The sequence below is a fragment of the Arachis stenosperma genome, chromosome 3 (assembly GCF_014773155.1).
Source record: "Arachis stenosperma cultivar V10309 chromosome 3, arast.V10309.gnm1.PFL2, whole genome shotgun sequence".
In the NCBI taxonomy this organism is placed as follows: domain Eukaryota; kingdom Viridiplantae; phylum Streptophyta; class Magnoliopsida; order Fabales; family Fabaceae; genus Arachis; species Arachis stenosperma.
This window is the reverse complement of record NC_080379.1, coordinates 45,737,624-45,757,729: the sequence shown is the minus strand read 5'-3', so window position 1 is coordinate 45,757,729 and position 20,106 is coordinate 45,737,624.

The window sequence follows — 20,106 nt, the reverse complement described above, 5'->3', positions numbered from 1 at the left end:
AGTTGGCGTGTGATGGTTGGATTTCCTGTCGGTAAAGAAATACAAAAATATAATAGCGTTGTGAGTATAGCTTCTAAACCAACAGAAAATCCTTTCGTGCAAAGTTTTGGTTGTCACAAGTAACAAACCCCTTTGAAATTGATAACCGAAGTATTTAAACCTCGGGTCGTCTTCTCAAGGAATTGCAAGGAAGTATGACTTATTATTGGTTATGCAAAGGTATATTTTGGGGTTTTTGAAATAAAGGAACAAGTAATTTAAATGACAAAAAAATAAATTAATAATTAGAAAATCTCTTGGCAAGGTATGAGAATTGGAAATCCCATCCTAGTTATCCTTATCAGGTGTGATGAGTATTGTCTGTTGCTCCCACTTAGTTAACCCTTACTAAATAAAGAAAAGTCAAGTGGACCAATTAATTTGATTCCTCAAGTCCTAGTCAACTCCTAAGGAAAGACTACCTTTAGAGGGATCCAAATCAACCAGCAAACTTCAAATATTAATCAACTGCTGAGTTTGATAACTCAAGTGTCACCAATTATTCAACCAAAGCCAAAAGGAAAAAATCCAAATTATTTATATAATAAATAAAAGAAAGCAATCATAAGTCTGAAATACCTCAAATTGTATTAAATAGAAAATCAATCTAAACATAAATAGTTCATAAACTAAATTGAGAAGAGAAATAAAAGGAACTTTGAACCTAAAAATTGAGAAGGAGAAATCCTAATTCCTTTAAGAGGAATCCTAATCCTAAATCCTAGGAGACAGGAGAGAACCTCTCTCTCTAAAAACTACATCTAAATTATGAAAAGTGAATTATGAGTCTTCTGTGTTGTTCCCCTATGAATAGATATATTTCCCTACTTTATAGCCTCTAATATGTATTTTCTGGTCCGAGAACTGGGTCAAAAACAGCCCAGAATTCGCTGGTTATGAAATCTGCCACGCTGATTTTCATCACTGCGACGCGTCCGCGTGGAGCACGCGTTCGCGTCGCCTAGCTGTACGACCAATATGGCAAATTATATATCAAATCAAAGCTCTAGAAGTTAGCTTTTCAACGCAACTAGAACCGCGTCATTTAGACTTCTATAGCTCAAGTTATGATCCTTTTAGTGCGAGAGGGTCAGGCTGACAGCTTTGCAGTTCCTTCAACTTCTTGTATTCCTTCCACTTTTGCATGCTTCCTTTCCATCCTCTAAGCCATTCCTGCCCTGTAATCTCTGAAAACACTTTACACACATATCACGGCATCGAATGGTAATAATAGATGATTAAATTTAATATTTTTAAAGCATAGAAAACATGTTTTCACATATATCATAAAATGAGGAAAGAATAGTAAAACCATGCAATTTACATGAATAAGTGGGTGAAGATTTGATAAAAACCACTCAATTGAGCATAAGATAAACCATAAAATAGTGGTTTATCAACCTCCCCACACTTAAACATTAGCATGTCCTCATGCTTAGCTTAAGGATATAAAATAAATGAGTAGGAAAAAGCAAGACTCATGCAATGCAACCTATGAATGTGAATGCAACTACATGCTAAGATGTTACTTGGTTAAAAGCAAACAAGTTCTTCAAGATAAATACAAACCAAATTCCACTAATTCAAATCGTACAATAAAAAGCAAGTAAACTTATAAGAAGATAGCTCATGAAAGCAGGGAACATAGAATTAAGCACTGAACCCTTACTGGTAGTGTATATCACTCTAACTCTCAAGTGTCTAGGGTCAATCACTCTACTCTTCTCTAGTCATACTTTCTCAACCTTGTTCTTCATCTAACCAATCAACAAATATTTAGCATACCAATGCAAACATCATATATATATATATATATATATATATATATATATATATATATAAGGCTAAGTGAGCTAACAAAGTGAATCCTTGATTAGTCTAAGATCTCACCTAACATATACATACTTTATATAATTTAAAATGCTTTACCTAGCTACCCAAAATTTTTCCACTTTTGTATTACATGCTCATGTATCAAACTTATTTTTTAATTTTGTCCCATGTGCATTGATTCTTTTTATTTAGCATTTGGGGTAATATATATATTTATTTATTTATTTATTTTTGTATCCCCTTATTTAATTACTTAATAATTTTTTTAATGCACATGGTAATTTAATTATTTTGATTTCACATGAGCATGCTTCCCAAATTTTTAAATAACTTATTTAATTTATTTCCCTACTTTTTCCTATTATCCCATGTTCCCATAAAATTTCCCAGACTTAAATTATACACAATATCTATCTTAAGCTAACCAAGGATTCAACTTGGGATTTTTATTTTGTTTTTCTGCTTAAGGCTAGTAATGTGGTTATGAAATAGAAGAGGGGGTCAAAAAGGCTCAAGGAGGCTAAAAAAGGTGATTGAAAGGGTAGGCTATTTGGGATAAGTGAGCAAAATCAAGTAATGGCCTCAATCATATACAAGCATGTAAATACACTAAATAATAGACATATAGAATGGAACAAAGTAAAGATTGTAATTATAGAGAAGAAAGCACACAAGAATAAAATATTACGGTTAAATAATGTAACCATATAATTAAGCTCAAAATCTCACAGGTTGTGTGTTCTTTGGCTCAAAAACTATGTTCCAAATACAACTTCAAACAAATTTAACACATAAAAAATTTTAATTTTTTTAAATTTAAATTAGTGAAATTTTTCAAAAATAGGGTCTTAAAAAGAAACTTATTATTTTTCAACCAAGTAGTACTTAAATGCAAACAATTAAACAAACATGCAATGCAACATGCAAATGCAACAATGAACTAATAAAGAAAATAAGACATTGATGTTGAGAAGAGAATAACTAACCCATGGAGATCGGTATCGACCTCCCCACACTTAAAGATTGCACCGTCCTCGGTGCATGCTAAGATGTACAAGTGGATGGGTGGCTCCGCAGCTAGCGCTCTTTTTGTTCCTTTCCTTGTCGGTAGTTTGGGAGTAGCTTTTTCTTTACCTTTCTTGGTGGCCATCCTGAAAAGGGAAAAAGAAAGTAACATGTAAAGTTAGGGGTTCAAGCAAGGAAGATGATGGTATAGTTGATAATCGATGCACGGTAAAGAAGGATGTCGTTAACACATGGTCATGACTACATGTGAAAAGTTCATCAATGGAAATATAGCAAGTGCATGTAATGACAATTAAATGCAAGATGTTTATTGGCATGCTGGCAAAGGCATGAGTAGTATAGATCAAGCATTAAATACCCAATTTGATTATCATCTCTTTCAAACGAACAATCTATTTGTATTGACAATTATATTTAATCAATAAAATACAAAAGGGGTTTTGTGAAAACTGGCATTAGAAAAGTAGAAAAATTTAATATAATGCACAATGTCATATGGGCTTTTTCACAAACACTTAGCATGTATGGTAAATAAGTTGAGGAAAGTATGAATTTGAACATGCAAGCAACCCTTTTAAGAGGTAATATGAATTGTCAAACAGTTCCACAATAATTCATAAGCAAAAAATAGAGAGAATAATGACCCAAATAATTTCTAATACCAATGAAAATAATGCAATGAATGAAAGTATGCAAATAAATTAAATGAAATAGAATGGAAGTGAAGAGGGATGAGAAGTTAAAGAGATGAAGAAGAAGAAAGTAAGAAAAGGAAGAAAAAAGAAGAAAAGATAGAAGAAATTAGGATTAGAAAAGAAAAGATAAGATAATTGGCGCTGATCTGGATTGATTTCAGAAAAGCTGTGCGTCGCATGTGACGCGAACGCGTGGGTCACGCGATCGCGTGGTGTGTGATAATTATCAGGTGACGCGGACGCGTGGGTCACGCGATTCCATGGCCTGATTTATGCGATTGGCGCGAGTGCAGCCTCGCATTCGCGCAACTCTCTGTTTTAAATGCATTTTGCCAAAAATCTGGGTGACGCGGTCGCGTGGGTCACGCGATCGCGTGAATGGCCATATTTGCAAAATGATGCGGACGCGTGGGGCACGCATTCGCGTGGTAAGGATTGTGCTTCTAGCACCGTTCCAGCCCCACTCCATCATAACTTGCTGCCATACACCCGTTTATGTCGATTTTACAGGGCCACGCGTTCGCGTGGGTGACGCGGTCGCGTGGGAGGCATTTTTCCCACATGACGTGGACGCGTCAGCGACGCGGTCGCGTGGGTCAAATTGTGCAAAAGGCACGCCTCCATCCACGCTCTCGCATGACTCTCTGTAAAATCTCTTTTCTTCCCAACACACCTATGACGCGGACGCATCGGCGACGCTTACGCGTCGCGTGCATCTTTCTCTCTCTTTTTAATAATGCAGTATGCAGAATGCAATGCTAATATGAATTTTATGCATGATTCCAGGTCTAATCAAAACTCAAAAACAAACAAAATAGACTAAAACAAAACTGAAAAAGGAACGATCATACCATGGTGGGTTGTCTCCCACCTAGCGCTTTTAGTTAAAGTCCTTAAGTTGGACATTTGGTGAGCTTCTTGTTATGGTGGCTTGTGCTTGTATTCATCCAAAAATCTCCACCATTGTTTGGAATGCCAACAGCTGCCGGGGTCCCAAACAAGGCATATAAAGCCCTTGAGTAAGTTCAAACAGGCTTTAAGGCTCCCGGGGTGTTGAATGTCAGAATAGATTCCAGGATTCCAAACCTTATTTATATACCCGTCTTCAAGTAGATCCTGATGATTCCATCCGGGTGGCAAGCAATCTGAATCCTCAGGGGAGCTGTCAAATAACTTCCTAGAATCCTCAGGGGAGCTGCCAAATAACTTCCTAGACCCATTCAACTGAGCGCTACACCAACCTTTACGTTTAAACTTTCAGCACACAACCATGTTAAACCTTGCTTGACAATTCTTACCATTGACTATCTTCCTCTTACTCTTAATGCCACAAAGAGCTCTAAATTGACCATTTGTCTCCAGTAGCCCATATTCAAGTGGAATTAGAAAGCTAAGGGATATGAATTTTGCTCACTTGAATGTTGTGAAGGATGATGGCAACTTAGGGGGAGGGGTTTCTAATGAACTTGTAAGCTCCACTCCTTTATGTTCTTCTTTGACAATTACCACCTCTTTGCAAGCTTCTTCAATATCAACCTCTTCCTCTTGGTATCTTTCTTCCAATTCAATCTCTTCTTCATTGCTCACCAAGGGCATGAGAGGTTGTGCCTCTTCTTCTTTAATCTCCATGTTAAGTCCAATGGGAGAGGATTCAAATTTAGATAAGAATTCATTAATGATTGAATCCATCTCTTGATCGTCCCTTTCAAAGTCTTTAACCATGATATGCCTTGGAGGTTGTACACCCTCCTCAACATCAAATTCAAACTCCTTAGAAGGGGGCTCTATGACTTGAGTTTCCCATGGAGGTTCTGCATCTCCTAAGTCTTCAACCACTTCTTCCTCTTCAATGGCAGGTGTAGCTTCTTCCAATTGTTCTAAAACCAAATCGTGCTGCTCACTGTCCACCGGAGTTTCTAACTTCTCCTTCATGCCACGTTCTTCAGTAGATTTTCCACATGAAGCCATGGGGATTCCTTGAATGTTCGAACGTCGAGAAGGTAATCAATTTATCGCTTGATCCAATTGGCGAAGGGTTGCATGAAATTTTTCCATTGTTTCCTTGAGACGATCCCTTGATTCTTGTTGCGCTTGGCTATCATAAGTAGGATCATAGTGCTCTTGAATTGATGGATATGGAGATGGTGTACATTGAGGTGGTGGTTCTTGGGAGTAATTGGGGTGGAATTGGGGTGGTTCTATATATGGTTCATACGGTTCACAGGGTGGTTGGTATGGTGGATATGGGTTAGGGTCATATGGAGGTGAATGGTTGTAGGGGGCTTGAGAGTATGGTGGTCCAAGGCTATGTTGATGAGGGGGTTCATAGGCGTATGGTGGTGGTTGTTGATAATTAAAAGAGTGCTCACCATAGCCGTTATCTTGGTATGCATCACAGAATGGTTGTTGATAGTCCATTGGAGGTGGTTGTTGCCATGAGGGTTGATCAAATCCTTGTGACTCTTCCCATCTTTGATTGTTCCAACCTTGATGCCTGTTCTCACTGTAGTCTCCTCTTCCTGTAACATAGTTGTAACCAGACTCATAGCCAAAGAGGTGAGAGTTCATAGTAGTAGGAGAAAAATAAAAACAAAAACTAATAAAAAGAAAATATTTTGAAAAAAAGATATGATTTTTGAAAAAACGTAAGATAAGATTTTGAAAAAGATAAGATAGGATTTTGAAAAAGATATGATTTTTGAAAAAAAAAAGATTTGATTTTTTTGAAAAATAAGATAAGATAAGATAAAAATTTTAAAATCTGAATTTTTTTTTCTTTGAAAAATATTTACAATAACCAATAATAAGGCACATGTTTGCAATTCCCCGGCAACGGCACCATTTTGACGGTCGGATTTATTGTCGGTAAAGAAATACAAAAATATAATCACGTTGTGAGTATAGCTTCTAAACTAACGGAAAATCCTTTCGTACAAAAGTTTTGGTTGTTACAAGTAACAAACCCCTTTAAAATTGATAACCGAAGTATTTAAACCTCGGGTCGTCTTCTAAAGGAATTGCAGGGAAGTATGACTTATTATTGGTTATGCAAAGGTATATTTTGGGGTTTTTGAAATAAAGGAACAAGTAATTTAAATGACAAGAAAAATAAATTAATAATTAGAAAATCTCTTGGCAAGGTATGAGAATTGGAAATTCCATCCTAGTTATCCTTATCAGGTGTGATGAGTATTGTCCGTTGCTCCCACTTAGTTAACCCTTACTAAATAAAGAAAAGTCAAGTGGACCAATTAATTTGATTCCTCAAGTCCTAGTCAACTCCTAAGGAAAGACTACCTTTAGAGGGATCCAAATCAACCAGCAAACTTCAAATATTAATCAACTGCTGAGTTTGATAACTCAAGTGTCACCAATTACTCAATCAAAGCCAAAAGGGAAAAATCCAAATTATTTATATAATAAATAAAAGAAAGCAATCATAAATCTGAAATACCTCAAATTGTATTAAATAGAAAATCAATCTAAACATAAAGAGTTCATAAACTAAATTGAGAAGAGAAATAAAAGGAACTTTGAACCTGAAAATTGAGAAGGAGAAATCCTAATTCCTTTAAGAGGAATCCTAATCCTAAATCCTAGGAGACAGGAGAGAACCTCTCTCTCTAAAAACTACATCTAAATTATGAAAAGTGAATTATGAGTCTTCTGTGTTGTTCCCCTATGAATAGATATATTTCCCTACTTTATAGCCTCTAATATGTATTTTCTGGTCCGAGAACTAGGTCAAAAATAGCCCAGAATTCGCTGGTTATGAAATCTGCCACGCTGATTTTCATCACTGCGACGCGTCCGCGTGGAGCACGCGTTCGCGTCGCCTAGCTGTACGACCAATATGACAAATTATATATCAAATCAAAGCTCTAGAAGTTAGCTTTCCAACGCAACTAGAACCGCGTCATTTAGACTTCTATAGCTCAAGTTATGATCCTTTTAGTGCGAGAGGGTCAGGTTGACAGCTTTGCAGTTCCTTCAACTTCTTGTATTCCTTCCACTTTTGCATGCTTCCTTTCCATCCTCTAAGCCATTCCTGCCCTGTAATCTCTGAAACCACTTAACACACATATCACGGCATCGAATGGTAATAAGAGATGATTAAATTTAATATTTTTAAAGCATAGGAAACATATTTTCACATATATCATAAAATGAGGAAAGAATAGTAAAACCATGCAATTTACATGAATAAGTGGGTGAAGATTTGATAAAAACCACTCAATTGAGCATAGGATAAACCATAAAATAGTGATTTATCAGCATGTGGCTGGCGCTTCAGTGGCGTGCCACGTTCTCTTTTCATTCTGGCTTGGCGTGCCACGCCTAGCTCTTCAAGTGGCACGCCCTCCTTCATTAGCCTCCCTGGCGTGCCACGCCTTCGAGCCCAAGTGGCACGCCCAGGTCCTCTCCTTCTTCTTCTTGCTTCTGGAAAATTAAACTAGCGTGACACGCCCAGGTCTGGCGTACCACGCCCTTGCTGTGTGCTTGATCCATCTTTTTGGAAAGTTGAACTAGCGTGGCACGCCCAGGATTTGGCGTGCCACGCCCATTTGTGTGCTTGGCTTCTTCGCTGGCGTGCCACGCCCAACATTCAAGTGACACGCCAAGCCCCTTCTTATCATTTGGTGATGATGGCGTGCCACGCCTGAGACTTAAGTGGCACGCCTGAGTGAAGAATGGCGGTTGGCGTGCCACGCCTTCAACACCAAGTGGCACGCCTGCCTAGTTGCCCTCCTAACTTCTTCTCTGAAAAATATAACCAGCGTGCCACGCTGTGAGGCAAGCGTGCCACGCTCATCACTTTGCCTTGGTTCCAGCAGTTGGCATGCCACGCCCAGCATTCAAGTGGCACGCCGTAGTGAAATTATTGTGCTGGCGTGCCACGCCTTCGGCACCAAGTGGCACGCCCAGCACTTGCTTGACCTTCTTGTGCTGGTGTGCCATGCCTTTGACACCAAGTGGCATGCCCAGCACTTGCTTGACCTTCTTGTGCATTGGCGTGCCATGCCTGATTGTTCAAGTGGCACGCCTAAGTGGGGGTGAGAGCTTGGCGTGCCACACCTTCGATCTCAAGTGGGCATGCCCAGGCCTTTTTAGCTTCAACTTCTTCTCTGGAATCTTGTACTAGCGTGCCACGCTATGTTGCTCAAGTGGCACGCCCATTCATTTGTTGGTTCCTCAAGCTTGGCGTGCCACGCCAGACTCCTCAAGTGGCACCCGTGGCACGCCCAAGTGGCTTTTGAAGCTGGCATGCTACGCCGTTGACACCAAGTGGCACGCCCTATAGCGAGTGATGGGTTAGGCGTGCCACACCTAACCTGGCATGCCACGCCCCTCTAATGGCCTTCGTTGTTGCTCTCTGAAAGAATGTATTGGCGTGTCACGCCTAGCTTCTGGCGTGCCACACCCATGTAAAGGCTTGAGAATCTCCTCTGGATTTTAGTACTGGTGTGCCACGCCCAGCTCATGGCGTGCCACGCCAGTGTATTTTTGTGGCGTTTGCTCCAAGTGACACGCCTGTTTCACACGTCTAGCTTGTTTTGTTGTTTTCTTCCCATTTTTGATGTCTTTTTCTCCTGAAACTCAGCACAAACCCATTTCAAAGTAATGTACTATAATATTCATCAATTAATGCATGAATTGCAATGATCAAATGAGATTATGCTCCTTTATGATCCTTTTTTATGCAAGAAAAATGGTAGATGATGCAAGTCATCACATGCATAGTTGTTTCGATCTTACAATCACAACCTATATAAATTAGGCTACTTCTTTTGTCCCTGTTAGCAGTCTTAGCCATTATAAATATGCTGTTGTGAGCAATTTGTCACATGAGAACTTTTGCATATTGAAGTCCCTGTCACTATCAAGTGAGCTTCCACACTCGATCTGGTTCTTGATTGTAAGGGACAAACCAATTATACGTGCTTAATCGTGAACTCCCCATAAGAATTTGGCCACCAGTACAGAGAATCTTTTCTATCAACATTTGATGGTGGTAACAACTCGCTAATTCTCTTAACAACATCGTTAGAAAGATGATGAATTCTCTAGATGTCCCAGTTTCTATCATTACCAATGTAGTCTCAAATGATACTCTTTTCATCGCCCACTGTGGGCGCTGGGAAGCAACATCTATCAATTTTATCCCAGATTTCAGCAAATCAACCAACCAGAAATTGGTTTCCTGACTATCCCCAAGAATTATTTCCATATTAGCAATCAGCCTCGACCACATCTCAGCTAGCTTTTTTCAAAATATGGAGTCACCATTCTTAGCCTCAATGTTGTGCATGATATTCTTTTCTCTTCCATATTTAGTAATCAAGACTTCGTTACAAAAAGAATCAAGCTCATTTAACTTGGGCTACCCTCTTATCATAAAAAATCCTCATTGACCTTTCCAAACTCTCTGATTCCCATGCTTCCCATGTAACACCCCAATTAACCTAAACCTTACCTCTAGCCGTAAAACAAGGGTTAACCAAAGGTTACGACAATTCTATGGCTTATACATATTTATATAGAAAGAAATAATATATTCTAGAAGCCCGATGAAGGAATAAAGCTCAAAGTCGCATAATGTGGAACCTTGCCTTAAAGCTCATTAAGTACAAGATATTAATTAATAGATCAACAAAGTAATTATATATATATATATATATATATATATATATATATATATATATATATATATATATATATATATATATATATATATATATATATATATATTACAAAAGAAGACTAGCCATTGCTTGCGGAGTTTAGGCCAACTAGCTCAAACAGACTACGACAGAGTTTTGAAGTTTAAAACAGCTTATACAATCTATGTCTCAAAGTTTCTAGAAATAAAGTCTCTAAGGCAACAAATATAAATAAACAAAGAGATGTGAGACTAACTACGACAAAATAAAATAGAATCAAACCAAGGAGAAACCATACTCCGCTCTGCCACCATATCCGTAATCCCACCGAGGTGGATTTGCAACCTGCGTCTGGAAAACAACAACAAAGTATGGAATGGGAACCGGAGGTTCTCAGTATGGTAACAGTACCCAATGACGTAAGATGTAAGGCTCCGGGACGCCGAAGGCAATCCTAGAACTTCACATCACATACAGATATCCAAGCTTAGAACAAAATAAATAAATATAATGAACTTATACCATAAACCGGGTTATCAAAACTTAGGGAAATTCTAACTAATACTAATCATACCGCTATATCCCACAACCCTCGCCAACCTAACCTCCATGTAATCCCATCGCCACTGCCTACCTAACCTCCTCAACACCAAACAAACACAGATAGTAAAAACAAGGAAACCACAGGTAATATTCAAATATATAACAAGTAATTCAAGAAGCATTTAGACATATTATACAATTAGGCAAGCTCAAGCAATCAAAGCAAGCAAACATATAGAAGATGCACATGATGAATGTCTGTCCTATTGGCTGTGATATCACATGTCGGTTATCGTCAAACCCGACAGAAAATCCGGTTGACAACTCCCGGATTAGTCTCTCTATTGTGCATAAGGAGGAAAATCTCGAGGGATGAGTGCCCTACTACCTTCTCCTTTCAGAGGAAAATATTTCGAGGGAGAGTGCCCTACCACCTTCCTCTGGCTGTCGTATAATTCCGTGGGTTAGTGCCCTACCACCTTGCAATTAGAGAGAAGTCGCATTTTCAAGAGGAATAGTTCCAAGGGATAAGTGCCCTACCACCTTCTCCTTTCATAGGGAAATATTCCAAGGGAGAGTGCCCTACCACCTTCCTCTGGTTGCAAGAAACATGAGTGAGAAGCCCGTCTTCAACTCTCACATCTGAACGTAGGCGGGAGACTGCCACAGCCCCTACGACGAATAACAAAACATATCATAATCACAAATTCAATCTCAGAGGCCACTGCTCATAGCACTCTTATACTCATACTCGTCACAACCATCATTAGTTCATAAGTTCCATTCCGATCTCCTTAGTTCATCAGTTTTCCATATTCATTATTAGCAATCACCATATTCACCACTCTTTCTTCTCTCTCAACCAACTCATCTTCAGTACACCAAAAACCTAAATCTCTGTTTGCTAACTTTTCAAAGTAAACCCAAATTAAACCTCCTAGGACCTTTCCCATGTTCCAATGCCCAGAAACAAGCCCAAGAGTCTTAAAATGGTGTCATAGAAGTATACAATCTTGTTAGAAAAGTGAAATAGTTTAAAAACAAAGTTTAACTTATAAAACAGGACGTGTGCGTACGCATAGGGGTGTGCATGCGCACGCCCAGAAGATTTTTAAGACATGTGCGTACACATAGAGGTGTGCGTACGTACAGGCATTAACTTTCCCAACTTGTGCGTGCGCACAGAGCTATGCGTGCGCACAGGTTGTAAAACCTCATTGGTGTGTGCGCGCACAAGCTGTGCTAGCGCTGCAAATAGCACGCCCATCCCTACCTGTGCGTACGCACAAGTCTAAAATTTTACAGGGTTGTTTGTGCGCACATGCCAGAAATCACAAAATTCTGCAACTCTACAGAATTTTAGATTTTGACACCAAAATTTGAATAATCATAACTTCCTCTACAAAAATCTAAATTTTGCAAACTTTATATCGATTTGAAGAGTTTTCAATGAACTTTAATTTAAAGCAAATCCCAACCAATTTTTGAAAAACTAAGGCTCAAGTTATGATCCGTCAAAGTTCACCAAAAATTAATTTTTACCAAAAACCTTAAAAACTTACTTTTACCAAAACTCTCATTTCAAAACCAAACTACTCACAATCCAAATACTACCAAATCAACACAAAAGCTCATACCACTCATTCTTCAATCTCAACCATTAATAACCTCCCATTTACACTATCCCACACCAGCAAAATCATTATTCTCCAACAATAAAAAATCATTGCACACAATCCTAATTCTCTTCATTCATCAATATCATTTCCACAACCCATAATCTATTATCAACCATACCCACAACTCTCAACAACATTACACATAAAAAATAATCCACCAACCTTAACATAACATCAATCACAAGATTCAATATCCAAAAATCATCATCAACATACATCATCACTTATCATAATAATCAATATCCTTTATTCCAAACCACTACAACATTTTACATTAACTTATTACCTTAAATTTCCATAATCCTCATTATCCATCAATATAGCTAATCACCATAAATACTCATCAATACCCATAATTCCCAACAATCACCAACAACCACACTAATCCAATATAACCAACAATTACATCAATTCACATATAATTATTCATACACCAATATCATTCAATCCTATCTTAGGGTCAACTAGCCTAAGTGTCCATAAACATTACATATTATATAAAGAAAACCAAAACCATACCTTGGCCAATTCCCAAACGCTCCAAAAACCAAAACAAAACCACCAAACTTGATCCAAAGCCTCAACCAACTCCAACAAACACCAAAGCTCAAACTAACAACATATATATCACCAAAATCAAAATCTAAGATATATAAAATAACTAAACACAAGAGTTTAGTGAAAACTTACCTTACCCAACGAGATTAGGAGTAAAATCCAATAATTACCCGCTACTAGAGATCACCTAAACAAGCAAAATCACAAAATCTACTCAAAACCCATAACCAAAATTGCACAGAAACTTAGGGCAGAAAACTGGGGAGTGAGCTTCGAGTTCTTACCAGAAAAAATTAGATAGAAAGGAAGAGCTCGTCAAGATCTTCGCATGGCAGCAAACGGCTCGTCAATCGGAGGTCCGTAGCTCAAGTTATGGCTTGAAGAAGATGGAGGTGAATAGTGCCAAGTCTTCTTCTTCCTCTCTTCTCAAACCAGCGTGCCTCACTTCTTTGTGAGTGAGAATAAGCTGAAATGCTCATTTAATGAGCATATATATATTGGGCCTTGGGCCCGCTTTGGGCCCGGTCTAATTCGTTAGCATTTTTAGCCCGTTTGGCTCAACTTTGGGCCAAACATTTAACACTATCACCCGGTTTTCCATTTCTAATATGTTTCTAAGATTTTTGACTGTTTACACTTTTTCTCACACAGAACCAAGCAGGCTTAAACCGGTTCGACCGGTTCAACTGCCGGTTTGCAATTTTTTACGGTTTTTCGCAAAAAATATATTTTCTGACTTAGAAAGACCTACTGAGTCCGAAAATCATATTTAAATCTCTAAATTCTCATCCCAACTTTCCAAAACTTACTTTGGGGATTTAAATTATTTTATTCGTGAAAACTCCGGTTCTTACATCCTCTCCTCCTTAAAAAGATTTTCGCCCTCGAAAATCGTATCACGCGATGTAATATATATATATTCTCCACGAAGCATTCTGCTTCAATGTTATCAACACGACAAGTTGCCAAAGCATCTCGTTCACCATCATCCTACCGTATCGATGTGCTTGATGAGCGGATATTTTATACACTTTTTGGTAGTATTTTCATATAGTTTTTAGCATGTTCTATTCACTTTTTGTTGTATTTTTATTAATTTTTATGCAAAAATCACATTTATGGAATTTACTATAAGTTGGTGTGTTTTTCTATAATTTCAAGTATTTTCTAGTTGAAATTGATAGACCTGAGCAAAAATCTAATTTATAGGCTGAAAAAGGACTACAGATGCTATTGGATTCTAACCCTCCTGCACTCGAAGTGGATTTTCTGGAGCTACAAAACTCAATTGGCGGCTCTCAATTGCGTTGGAAAGTAGACATCTTGGGCTTTCCAGCAATATATGATAGTTTATACTTTGTCTGAGATTTGATGGGCCAAAGTCGCGTTTAAACGCCCACCAGAGACCCTTTTCTGGCGTAAAACGCCAGAACTGGCACCAAAGCTGGAGTTAAATGCCCAAAATGGCATCCAAGCTGGCGTTTAACTCCAGAAACGGCACATGCACGTGAAAGCTAGGAAGCTCAACCCAAACACTCACCAAGTGGGTCCCAGAAGTGGATTTCTGCACTCTCTACATCTAGTTACTCATTCCCTGTAAACCTAGGTTACTAGTTTAGTATAAAAGCTACTTTTAGAGATTTATTTTGCAACTTATGACATTTTTGAAAAATCCTATTGTATCTTCTACAGTATGAACCTCTAAACCCCATAGGTGGGGGTGAGGAGCTCTACTGTGTTTCCATGGATTGATGCAATTACTACTGTTTTCTATTCAATCACGTTTGTTTCTATTCTAAGATACTCACTTGTATTTCAAAATGAAGAATGTGATGATCCGTGACACTCATCATCATTCCCCAACTTATGAACGCGTGCCTGACAACCACTTCTGTTCTACATGAGCTCAACGTAGTCATTGGGCGACAGCTTGAGTGTGTATATCTTGGGTTTTTAATCCACGAGTTTGATCTACATCTCTTGACAACAGAGCACTCAAACTCGTGAGATCTGAACCTTCGTGGTAGAGGCTAGAACCAATTAGCAGCATTCCTGAGATCCGAAAAGCCTAAACATTGTCTGTGGTATTCCGAGTAGGATCTGGGATTGGATAACTTTGACGAGCTTCAAACTCGCAAATGTTAGGCGCAATGACAGTGTTCAAAAGGTTAAATGTATCCTATTCTGACACAAGTGAAAACCGACACATGATTAGCCATACGGGAAACCGTAGAGGACATATTTTCACAGATAGGATGGATGGTAGCCATTGACAACTGTGATCTACCAACATACAGCTTGCCATGGAAAGGACATGTGTTTTTGGAAGAAGAAGACAGTAGGAAAACAGAAATTCAGAAGATAGAGCAACTCCGAAACCTCAACCTACTCTCTATTATTGAATAACAAGTACCATTCTTTTCATGCTCTTTTACTTTTCACAAACAAAATCCTTTTTATTATTAATCTCCTGACTAAGAGTTACAAGATAACCATAGCTTGCTTCAAGCCTACAATCTCTGTGGGATCGACCCTTACTCACATAAGGTATTACTTGGACGACCCAGTGCACTTGCTGGTTAGTTGTGCGGAGTCGCAAAAGTGTGATTGCAATTTTGTACACCAAGTTTTTGGCGTCATTGCCGGGTATTGTTCGAGTTTGGACAACTGACGGTTCATCCTGTTACTTAGATTAGGAAAAGTTTTATCTTTTTTGGTTTAGAGTCACTAGAGTTGCATCTTCTATTTTTTTCTTTTCAAAAATCTTTCAAAAATCTTATTTTTCTTTATTAATTTTTTATTTTCTTTGAGTTTAGTTTCATGTTTTACGTCTGGTGTGATTTGCATGTTTTTAGTTGTCCTTCATATTTTTAATTATATGTTCTTAGTTCTTTCTTGATCTTCAAAATGTTCTTTTTTGGTATCTTTTGTTGCTTGTTATCTTATACATTTTTGAATTATCAGTGTCCAAAGTATTTTCTTGTTTGTTTTCTTTGTTTTGATCTAAAAATTCTAAGTTTGGTGTTATTTTACTATTTTTCTCTTTCCTCATTAAATTCAAAAATATATATTCCTTTATTTACTCATTATTTTTTAATCTCTTGGATTGACTTGGTCAAAATTTTTAAAAATCATATCTTTTAAAATTTCTAAAATCATATCTTTTTCAAAACTTCCTAACCACCTTCTCTCTCTTCATTTTTTTCGAAAATTCTCATAAAAAATTTTCAAATCTTTTTAAATAATTAATTATTTTAGTTTCCAATTTATTATTATTATTATTATTATTATTATTATTATTATTATTATTATTATTATTATTATTATTTATTTCGGTCCGAAAACGAAAAAATATATTAAAATAAAATAAAATAAAATTTTATTCACAATTCACATCACCTCCCTTTCTCCATCATGGACCTAAGTGGAACTAAACAGTCCAGAAGGACTCTGAGGTCATATAGTAACCCCACTACTGCTTCATATGGGAGTAGTATCTGTATACCCCTATCAGAACCAGTAATTTTGAGCTAAATCCCCAGCTCTTTATCATGGTGCAGCAAAATTGCCAGTATTTCGGTCTTCCACAAGAAGAACCTACTGAGTTTCTAGCACAGTTCTTAAAGATTGCTGACACGGTACATGATAAGAAAGTAGATCAGGATGTCTACAGATTATTACTATTTCCATTTGCTGTAAAAGATCAAGCCAAAATGTGGTTAAATAACCAACCTACAGCAAGCATAAAAACATAGAAACAGTTATCAGAAAAATTTCTGAATCAATATTTTCCTCCAAAAAGGATGACACAGTTAAGGATGGACATCTAAGGTTTTAAACAAGAGGATAATGAATTCCTTTATGATGCGTACGAGAGGTACAGATAGATGCTAAGGAAATGCCCCTCTGAAATGTTTTCAGAATGGGTGTAGTTAGACATCTTCTACTATGGGCTTACAGAAAAGGCCCAGATATCTCTAGCCCACTCAGCTGGTGGATCTATACACATGAGAAAAACAATTAAAGAGGCTTAAGAGCTCATAGATACGGTTGCTAGAAATCAGCATCTGTACTTAAGAAGTGAGTCCTCTATGAAAGAAGAGGCTAAGGCAGTATCCATTGAATTTAGTCCTCCAGAACAAGTTGCTGAACTCAATCAACAACTCTTTTCTATAACAAAACAGCTAGCAGAATTTAAGGAGATGCTACGAGAAACCAAAGATGCTAACCAGAATATGGAAAAACAATTAAATCAGACAAAACAGCAATTATCCAAGCAGATAACAGAAGAATTCCAAGCTGTTCATTTAAGGAGTGGAAAGACATTGAACGTCTTAAATCAAAGCAGCAGGAAGCCAAAAAAAGAACATCTGACAGAGGATGACCAATTCACTACCCAAAATCTCTCTGAGGGCCGTAAGAGCTTATAGAGGAATGATTCTGGCGTTTAAACGCCAGAAAAGGGTCAAAAACTGGCATTAAAATGCCAATTTAGCTGCCAACTCTAGCGTTCAAACGCCAGAAAAAGGGCAACAACCTGGCGTTAAACGCCAATAAAGATGCCAGTTCTGGCGTTCAAATGCCAGAAAAGGGTGGCAATCTGGTGTTAAACGCCCATTCAGCACCCAATTATGGCGTTCAAACGCCAATGAGGGATCAGACACCTCCAAGTGCTGATAACAACCATCCTAAGCAAACTTTTCCAACCACTTCTATAGGTAATAAACCTGCATCAACTAAGGTTGAAGAATATAAAGCCAAGATGCCTTATCCTCAAAAACTCCGCCAAGGAGAACAGGATATATAATTTGCCCGCTTTGCAGACTATCTCAGAACTCTTGAAATAAAGATTCCATTTCTAGAGGCACTTGAGCAAATACCCTCTTATGCTAAGTTCATGAAAGAGATCTTAAGTCATATGAAGGATTGGAGAGAAACTGAAAAAGTTTTCCTCACTGAAGAATGCAGTGCAGTCATTCTGAAAAGCTTACCAGAGAAGCTTAAAGATCCCGGAAGCTTTATGATACCATGCACATTAGAGGGTGCTTGTACCAAGACAGCTCTATGTGATCTTGGGGTGAGTATCAACCTGATACCTGCATCCACTATCAGAAAGCTTGGTTTGACTGAAGAAGTCAAACCAACCCAAATATGTTTCTAACTTGCTGATGGCTCTATTAAAATGCCATCAGATGTAATTGAAGACATGATTGTCAAGGTTGGGCCATTCGCCTTTCCCACTGACTTTGTAGTGCTAGAAATGGAGGAGCACAAGAGTGCAACTCTCATTCTAGGAAGACCTTTCCTAGCAACTAGACGAACTCTCATTGACGTCCAAAAAGGGGAAGTGACCTTGAGAGTCAATGAGGATGAGTTTAAGTTGAATGCTGTCAAAGCTATGCAGCATCCAGACACATCAAAAGAATGCATGAGTGTTGACATTATTGACTCCCTGGTGGAAGATGTCAATATGGCTGAGAGTCTCAAATCAGAACTAGAGGACATTTTTAAAGATGTTCAGCCTGATTTGGAGGAACCAGAGGAAATAGAAAAACCTCTGAAAACTCCTCAGGAAGAGGAGAAACCTCCTAAATCCAAGCTCAAACCACTACCACCATCCCTGAAATATGCTTTTCTGGGAGAAGATGACACTTTTCCGGTAATCATAAGTTTTGCTTTAGAGCCACAGGAAGAGAAAGCACTGATCCAGGTGCTAAGAACTCACAAGACAGCTCTTGGGTTGTCCATAAGTGATCTTAAGGGCATTAGCCCAGCCAGATGCATGCACAAGATCCTATTGGAGGATAATGCCAAGCCAGTGGTTCAACTACAGAGGCGGCTGAACCCAGCCATGAAGGAGGTGGTGCAGAAAGAGGTCACTAAGTTACTAGAGGCTGAGATTATTTATCCTATTTCTGATAGTCCCTGGGTGAGCCCTGTCAAAGTTGTCCCCAAGAAGGGAGGCATGACAGTGGTTCATAATGAAAAGAATGAACTGGTTCCTACAAGAACAGTTACAGGATGGCGTATGTGTATTGACTATAGAAGGCTCAATACAGCCACCAGAAAGGATCATTTTCCTCTACCATTCATAGATCAGATGCTAGAGAGACTAGCAGGTCATCTATACTACTGCTTTCTGGATGGCTATTCAGGTTACAACCAGATTATAGTAGATCCTCAGGACCAAGAGAAAATAGCATTCACATGTCCATCTAGAGTATTTTCTTACAGACGGATGCCATTTGGCCTATGCAATGCACCTGCAACCTTTCAGAGATGCATGCTCTCTATCTTCTCTGATATGGTGGAGAAATTTCTAGAAGTCTTCATGGATGACTTCTCAGTATTTGGAGACTCATTCAGCTCCTGTCTTGACCATCTAGCACTTTTCTGAAAAGGTGCCAAGAGACTAACTTGGTTTTAAGCTGGGAGAAATGTCACTTTATGGTGACTGAAGGAATTATCCTTGGACACAAAATTTCAAACAAGGGAATATAGGTGGATCAAGCTAAGGTAGAAGTAATTGAAAAATTACCACCACCTGCCAATGTTAAGGCAATCAAAAGCTTTCTAGGGCATGTAGGATTCTATAGGAATTTTATAAAGGATTTTTCGAAAATTGCCAAACCTCTGACCAATCTGCTAGCTGCTGATACACCATTTGTCTTTGACACAGAGTGTTTACAAGCCTTTGAGACTCTGAAAGCTAAGCTGGTCACAGCAGCAGTCATTTCTGCATCAGATTGGACATTGCCATTTGAACTAATGTGTGATGCCAGTGACCATGCCATTGGTGCAGTATTAGGACAGAGGCTTGACAAGCTTCTGCATGTCATTTATTATGCTAGTCATGTTTTAAATGACGCATAGAAGAATTACACAACCACAAAGAAGGAGTTACTTGCAGTGGTTTATGCCATTAACAAGTTCAGATCTTATTTAGTAGGATCAAAAGTGATTGTGTACACTGACCATTCTACTATAAAATATCTCCTCACAAAGCAGGATTCAAAACCCAGGCTCATAAGATGGGTGTTGCTTCTGTAAGAGTTTGATATAGAAATAAGA